The sequence below is a fragment of the Lissotriton vulgaris genome, chromosome 4_1 (genome assembly GCF_964263255.1).
Source record: "Lissotriton vulgaris chromosome 4_1, aLisVul1.2, whole genome shotgun sequence".
NCBI classification, from domain to species: domain Eukaryota; kingdom Metazoa; phylum Chordata; class Amphibia; order Caudata; family Salamandridae; genus Lissotriton; species Lissotriton vulgaris.
In genome coordinates, this window is record NC_141691.1 from 105,135,680 (window position 1) to 105,144,290 (window position 8,611).

Sequence of the window (8,611 nt, forward strand, 5' to 3'; positions counted from 1 at the left end):
CACAAAGATGTAAATGTAACGCAAAATTACAGAAATGTAACACAATTCGTCATGAGTACACTTACAGTCCAACCAGCAATAGTTGCAACAAATGGAACTCTAGCTCAGGGTACAACAACTAAAATCAAACCACAAACATTACGCACAGTGATGGTCAAAATGTCCACAAAACGTGAACAAATGCCTTTCTGGGTATCTCAGAAAATAACACAGCTAGAAGATATGTAAAACACTCTGCTTGCCCATGGGGATAACACCACAAGTAGAGGATTGTACTACTTGGAGTACAGTCTTTGCTGCCATTTATACCAGGACTCAAGGTATTCCATCATTAGCAGTGATGCCAGATGTATTGAGTCAAATACAGAACCAGTAGGGAGCAGAGCCTGCTCTGGACTTAGGGATGAAATTACTAGGTAACTATGCCCAGGTATCAGCCATAATATTAGATAATATTAAAGGAGAAGCAGCTTCAGTGGTCAATCACCAACGCCTAGTGGAGTTCAGTCCTTTAGAACAGGAATACAAACTACCAAAAATAATTGAAACTGCATATGCAGAATTAGGCAGAGACAGTTTGGGTGGGAAAGCTTTAAAACCACAAATGATGGGCAGTCCGGAAAAGGCCATTTCCAAGCAGACACCTGCTTCAACTAAGAAAAAGTGGGACAATAAAAAACTACAAAACTCTAAAGGAAACAGATCTCAATCCTGAGGTAGATCCCCTCCACAGGAGCCCCCAGAAAAGAGGTATAACCTTAGGAACAGCTATAATATTTGGAAACCTCACAGCTATCAGGATACTGATACACGTTCCTCTTGTTACTTTCAGAGTTCATAGAAGACCTCAGCGAGGGAAAGAATGTCAGACAGAAAGAAGGGCGTTCAAAGTCCAGAGACAAGCAGCACGCTCAAGACTACACTTCTAAAAAAGAAGAGAAACCAAAGCAAAAGCCACAGTTCAAAAAGAAGAATGTTACAGGTCTAAAGATCAGACATGCCCAGAATTCTGAAGGCTCGACTACCGAATGAGAAGTGGGCTCTTCTGACGATGCTAGACAATGCGGCTGAAGTAACAAAAACTTGCCAGAACCTGATGGAATTTCTGGTGATAGTGGAATTGAATGATTATATTCCGGTAGCAACACCCGATAGTAGGCTAAGTGTCCCACATGAAGTATATGAAATAACGCTCCAGATGGAGGGGGACAAACGTACAACAGTGAGAGGTCTCTTTTGGGAGAACCTGATTTTGGGCTACGACATTTTGTTAGCTGAACAAGATTGTCTGCCAGCGTTCGTCATGGATTGCCCTAAAGGGAAAATGTTAATTCTACCAGCATTCTCAGACCATATTCGCAGGCACTCACAGCACACATATGCGCAGGAGTGGGCGGTAGCCCAGGCTCCAGCATTATACAATAACCATGTTGGATGGGATGAGGATTTAACCCACCTCATAATTCCTTTAAAAAATACTCCAACTGCACAGAGGCAGTATCCAATAAATCAAGAAGCTAAAAAACAAAGTCAGGGAAATCTTAGATCAAAATAAATACCAAGGGGTGATCAGAAATTGCACCTCATGAATTAATAATCCTTTGTTTCCAGTCATGAAACCTGAAAATTCATATTGTCTAGTTTTAGATTATAGACATCTAAACACTTGCACTAAGACATTTACAGTCCAAAATGCACACAGTGACACATTAATAAATAACATTGTGCGGAAAAAATATAAAACAACGCTTGATTTCTCGATTGGATTTTTCTGCCAAAATATAGAGCCTGAAAGTAGGTATCTAACAGCATTCTCAGCGCTAGGGTCACTTCGTCAATTTTGTTGACTCCCCAAGCGTATAAGAATAGCCTGGGGTTGTTTTCGGGCTGAGTAACTGAGTTACTTCAACATTTTGATGAAGAGGTGTTGTCCTATTTGGATAATATTTATCTGATGGATGATGACCTAGAGAAGCACTTGGAAAGAGTGAATACTATAATTTTGGGATTTGCATCTGAGGGCTATGAATTCAACTTTAAGAAATTAAAAATTGCCCACCTCAGTGTCCTGTTTTTCGGATATGAGCTTTCAAGTAAAGGCCAATTGTTTGGACAAATGTGCGCTGCTCCAACCTCCAAAAGCAAGAATCAATCCTGGGATTCTTAAATTTTGGTAGAACATACATTTTAGATTACGCAGAAAGAGTAAAACCTTGCTACGACCTAATAAAACCTGATTTTCAGTACGACAATGGACACAGGAACACACAGATACACTTTGTTCCCTACAATCTGACATGATAGCTTCCAAACACTTTCAGACACAGGTAAACGTATGCAACCTGGTGATCCGTATAATTGCGGGTCAATCTGGGTACACCTATCTGCCATATATTAAAGGAAAAACAGTACCAATTGCGTACAAATCACATTTGTACACAAATGCTGAGATGCGCTTTGCATCTACAGAAAAGATCCTGACAGCAGTACAGACTGCTGTAGTGAGAGAAAGAGCACTGGCTCAAGGGAAACGGATAATAGTAGTGACTCCGGTTCCAGCCTTAGAGGCTGCGACAAAAGAAAGCGCTTCTAACGGTAAAGCCGTACATTTGAGGTTGGATACAATGGGTTATTCCTCTCACTGCAACAGATGTAGAATACAGGTACAACCCAAATCTAAAGAGGCAAGCATTTCTGCAATACGAATAAGAATATCCTCTACCAAACAAAATAATGCCTCTAGATCAGTATGAATATATTATATACACCAACAGATTTGCTCAACCACCCATAGGAAGTAGGCAACAATAAAGTGCGGCATGTGCAATCATTAAAGGTCTTATGCAGAATGGACAGTTCCATCCAAGTTGCATGAAAACGCAATCTCTAGGAGACTGCATGGCACAGCTGGCAGAGTTAAAAGCCTTCATACTGACACTGGTAAATACAGATCGGGAATTCCCCCACACTTATTGTGTGCGATTCCTTTAACTGTGTGCAATCATATCTTGAATACTGGCAACACTGGGTTCAAAGCAGGTTAAAAGATGCAAAAGGTGGCACAATTAGGCATTAAATGCTATGGGAACAGGTAGTGGAGTTGAAGACTGAACAACTGAGTGCTCATGTGATACATACACAGAGTCATCAGCTTGATGGCTTTCACATTGAAAGGAATTCATTGGCTGATGAAGCCGCAAAGGGGCTGTGCGCACGGCTTCAGTAGCTGCAATCACTCGTTCTAAAATGAGAATAGATAGTGAGATTATTGTGTTTGTCATTGCTTCATGCAAAAACAGCAAAGCAGTACCAAAAAGGTTTCCACTCAAGTAGTCCTACAAGTTAGATGCATTCCATTTGCTCAGATTCCTGGAGTGGGGAATAGTGAAAATCCAAACATGGATCGTAGGTTAGGTCTAATTCTAGCAGTACACGAAGGGAAAGGTTCTGCACATGAAGGATTTACGGCGACTGTTTCTTTATTGAAGCAACACTATTGGTGGACTGGATTAAGAAAGCAAACTGAAGACTAGAGGGCTCATTACGATGACGGGCAAAAGCCCAGCTGTACTGGTGCTTGTGTCAGAAAACGTTCATTTCCTCGCTCTGGATTCGCTCATTGCGACCACCGATTTACAATGGTCCAACAGATGCTATTTTCCATCTGCCGTGGATGCAATGGCGGTGGATGGAGCCAGCAGAGCAAGGCCTGTGTGTGGAAACACGTTCCATCCGCCACCAGAATACGATGTTGCAAACAGCCCTTCCCACCACGCGTAAAAACCACCATGTTGCAGATTACAGAAACACAACAACGGAGAGGAAGAGCCAATACAGAACCCATCTAAACAACCGAACCTGCAATCGATTCGGCGCTATAAGTCTTCCCACTGTTCTACCTGCTGCGCCTCAAGCAGACAAGACACAGCCGTGCTCAACAGCAGAGGTACGTAACAAACATCTCCATGCATGCAACCCCTGAACAACTACAACTCCCAGCAAGTGTGGCGGCCCCCACGATGAATGTGCCAAGCTGCCAAATGCAAAGTGTGAGGCCTACCCAGTCCCCATGAGTGCCCCTGAAGGCAATCGGGGTCAATGATGAGCCCAGCAGTTGCAGAGCGAGCTCACTACAATATCAAAAAATTTACGCTGAATGCTCCTTTTGCCTGATGGCTCATTCGCAAAGTGGTTCCCACTCCGCAGTGGCCTGGAAGCTGCAACCGCAACCCTGCAGTATTCAATTAGGGCCAATGCGTGTCATCGCTGCAGATGCCAGCTACTGCACATGCAAACACATACTGCATATGCATTGGAGCCATGCAAATTACATCATACATCACAACTCATTTGCCTAAAGTGATTGATGCACCCCATGTGTAATGCTGTGGTTTACGAGGCCCTCATGCACATAAAGTAACCACTCAGACGCAGTACATGTGTAGGAGAACTGGTCCAGGGCACATGCATCCGGCCCTGTTTGTTGGCAGGGTCACATGTCCAGTGATGCCTGTGTTGGGTGGCTGTGGGTAGGGGGGTAAGCCAGCCCTCTGGAAGTGGCTGGTACATCAGAACAACTCGCACAGTTACAAGCTGGTCACTACACTGTGAGGGTACCAGAGAGTGTGACCTTTGAGTCAAGTCTTTGCACACATGGTATGTCCAAGAAAAGGAGAGTGAAACTACATGCATTGTCATGCCTTGTTGCCAGCGTGGACTGCAATGAAGGAAGGAGTCAAAAAGAACAAAGGTCAATTGCACTGTACCAAGGTTGTGCAATGAAACATCCAACCTGTGAACATCGCTCATATATCCCTTGACATCTGACTGGTGTCCCTTGGCCAGGGGTCATCTTGTGGAGGGCCAGTGACGTAGGCAGACAATGAGAGTTGTCCATTGTCTGCAAATCACACACACATGTAATCCCTAGCAATCCCTATTTTGGAAAAGGGGGTGGTGATGGACAGAGTTTCTGAATGGTGCAATGAGCAAGGGACTCACGTCTGAGTATACCCTCCTACACTTAGTGTGGACAAAATCGATCTTGGAAAAGGGGGTGGTGATGGACAGAGTTTCTGAATGATGCAGAATACTCTTACCCAGTCAAGAGATCAGGGCTTGATCCATCACCGTTTTTTAGCTCACTGCACCATCCCAGCTCAGAACCTGGCTACATGTAAATTAGTCTGTTCCTGTCCCAGTGCATGATGGGAACAGGGCAATCCAAACTACCAAGCCAATTCTTATACTAGGAAGGAAACAAGCTTCCGGGGACCGGTTTCTGGCATTTCAGCCGTCGTCGGCCCGACTTGCTTGAATCCTGATGGTGCAATCCCTATTTTGGAAAAGGGGTGGTGATGGACAGAGTTTCTGAATGGTGCAATGAGCAAGGGACTCACGTCTGAGTATACCCTCCCACACATAGGGGTCGATTAGGATCGCGGACGGAAACGTGTTCCGTCCGCCGAGGAAGGTGGCAAGATACTCCGGACCTGCCCACGGAAAAACCGCAATAGCGATTAGGATCAAATGCGATAGAAACGCCGATCGCGGGGGACGGAACACAACAATCTCCGTCCGCGGCGGTCGAAGTACACCTGAGGCCGCGGCAAGCGGACGGAACCTAAAAAACACCGACCGCCGCGTACGCACATGACCAGGAGAACAACAACCTCCCCCGCGATACCTACGTAGTGTCCGTGTCCGCAATTAGGATAACTCCGCAAGCACCCCGGTAGCCACCGCGATCCACGTCCGCGGCGGTACCAATGCTAGGAGAAACCGTGCACCACAGCGGAAGTCCAACATCCCGACAGTCAAACCAATGGCATACATAGCGACAGAATTCATCACCAAACACAGGAAAATGAACGACCACCCACCTGACACATCTAAACCAAACACAAGACACAATGACCCACCCCCAAGAACTGCATAAACCACACCTGCCAACACACCCACCTATCACCTGACTGCAAATCAACATTCACACAGGGCCAACACACAGACTATAAATTAACTCCCACCCACTCCAGAAATCCTCTGCATCACAGCATAGCTGCTAGCAGGAGACACCACTTAGCCAACAGCATAAAATATATATCATACACATAACCCAGACCCAAACACACCCTGTACACAAAGACCCACCACACCATACCCAAACACCACACACCAGCACCTCCTAATTCACACAAACACACACCCCGAGCACCATGGCACCCAAGAAAAATCCGAAATTCACCGACACCGAGCTCAGGGTAATGGTCGATGAGATTATTCGTGTTGAACCCCACATCTTTGGATCCCTAGTGCAGCAGACCAGCATAGCTAGGAAGAACAGCCTGTGGGACCGGATCGTCACCAGGGTCAATGCCTCCGGGACCGTCCCGAGGACGAAGCAGAAATCCAGAGGCAGTGGCACGACCTCAAGACCCGGGTGAAGTCCATCAGAGCCAAGAACTTCCTCCGGGCCAACCACACAGGCGGTGGAACCCCCTCGGAGCCCCTACCGTGTACCGAGTGGGAGGAGAAGGTGCTGACCATCCTGCACCCTGAGACCCTTGATGGACTTGATGAGGGAGAAGAGGCTGGTAAGTACCAACCAAGCACCACAAACACAACAACACGGTGTGCCTCACACAACTCTGAAGACACATCTCCCAGACCCCAGCCATGCATGCAGTCCACATACTCACCAACGTCTAAACCACTCCCAACAGGCCCCCATGTGCTAAGAGAGGGTGGTGGTGGTGGGTGGGGTGTGTGAGGGGACGGAACTACAACTGCCAACAGGCCTCCATGTCTATAGAGAGGGTGGTGGTGGTGGGTGGGGTGTGTGAGGGGACGGAACTGCAACTCCCAACAGGCCCCCATGTCCATAGAGAGGGTGGTGGTGGTGGGTGGGGTGTATGAGGGTATGGAACTAAAACTCCCAACAGGCCCCCATGTCCATAGAGAGGGTGGTGGTGGTGGGTGGGGTGTGTGAGGGGACAGAACTACAACTCCCAACAGGCCCCCATGTCCATAGAGAGGGTGGTGGTGGTGGGTGGGGTGTGTGAGGGGTCACTAGTCCAACTCCCAACAGGCCCCCATGTCCATAGAGAGGGTGGTGGTGGTGGGTGGGGTGTGTGAGGGGACGGAACTACAACTCCCAACAGGCCCCCATGTCCATTGAGAGGGTGGTGGTGGTGGGTGGGGTGTGTGAGGGGACGGAACTACAACTCCCCACAGGCCCCCATGTCCATAGAGAGGGTGGTGGTGGTGGGTGGGGTGTGTGAGGGGTCACTAGTCCAACTCCCAACAGGCCCCCATGTCCATAGAGAGGGTGGTGGTGGTGGGTGGGGTGTGTGAGGGGACGGAACTACAACTCCCAACAGGCCCCCATGTCGATAGAGAGGGTGGTGGTGGTGGGTGGGGTGTGTGAGGGGACAGAACTATAACTCCCCACAGGCCCCCATGTCCATAGAGAGGGTGGTGGTGGTGGGTGGGGTGTGTGAGGGGTCACTAGTCCAACTCCCAACAGGCCCCCATGTCCATAGAGAGGGTGGTGGTGGTGGGTGGGGTGTGTGAGGGGACGGAACTGCAACTCCCAACAGGCCCCCATGTCCATAGAGAGGGTGGTGGTGGTGGGTGGGGTGTATGAGGGGATGGAACTACAACTCCCAACAGGCCCCCATGTCCATAGAGAGGGTGGTGGTGGTGGGTGGGGTGTGTGAGGGGACGGAACTACAACTCCCAACAGGCCCCCATGTCCATAGAGAGGGTGGTGGTGGTGGGTGGGGTGTGTGAGGGGTCACTAGTCCAACTCCCAACAGGCCCCCATGTCCATAGAGAGGGTGGTGGTGGTGGGTGGGGTGTGTGAGGGGACGTAACTACAACTCCCAACAGGCCCCCATGTCCATTGAGAGGGTGGTGGTGGTGGGTGGGGTGTTTGAGGGGTCACTAGTCCAACTCCCAACAGGCCCCCATGTCCATAGAGAGGGTGGTGGTGGTGGGTGGGGTGTGTGAGGGGACGGAACTACAACTCCCAACAGGCCCCCATGTCGATAGAGAGGGTGGTGGTGGTGGACGGGGTGTGTGAGGGGACGGAACTATAACTCCCCACAGGCCCCCATGTCCATAGAGAGGGTGGTGGTGGTGGGTGGGGTGTGTGAGGGATCACTAGTCCAACTCTCAACAGGCCCCCATGTCCATAGAGAGGGTGGTGGTGGTGGGTGTGGTGTGTGAGGGGATGGAACTACAACTCCCAACAGGCCCCCATATCCATAGAGAGGGTGGTGGTGGTGGGTGGGGTGTGTGAGGGGACGGAACTACAACTCCCCACAGGCCCACATGTCCATAGAGAGGGTGGTGGTGGTGGGTGGGGTGTGTGAGGGGTCACTAGTCCAACTCCCAACAGGCCCCCATGTCCATAGAGAGGGTGGTGGTGGTGGGTGGGGTGTGTGAGGGGACGGAACTACAACTCCCAACAGGCCCCCATGTCCATAGAGAGGGTGGTGGTGGTGGGTGGGGTGTGTGAGGGGACGGAACTACAACTCCCAACAGGCCCCCATGTCCATAGAGAGGGTGGTGGTGGTGGGTGGGGTGTGTGAGGGGACGGAACTACAAC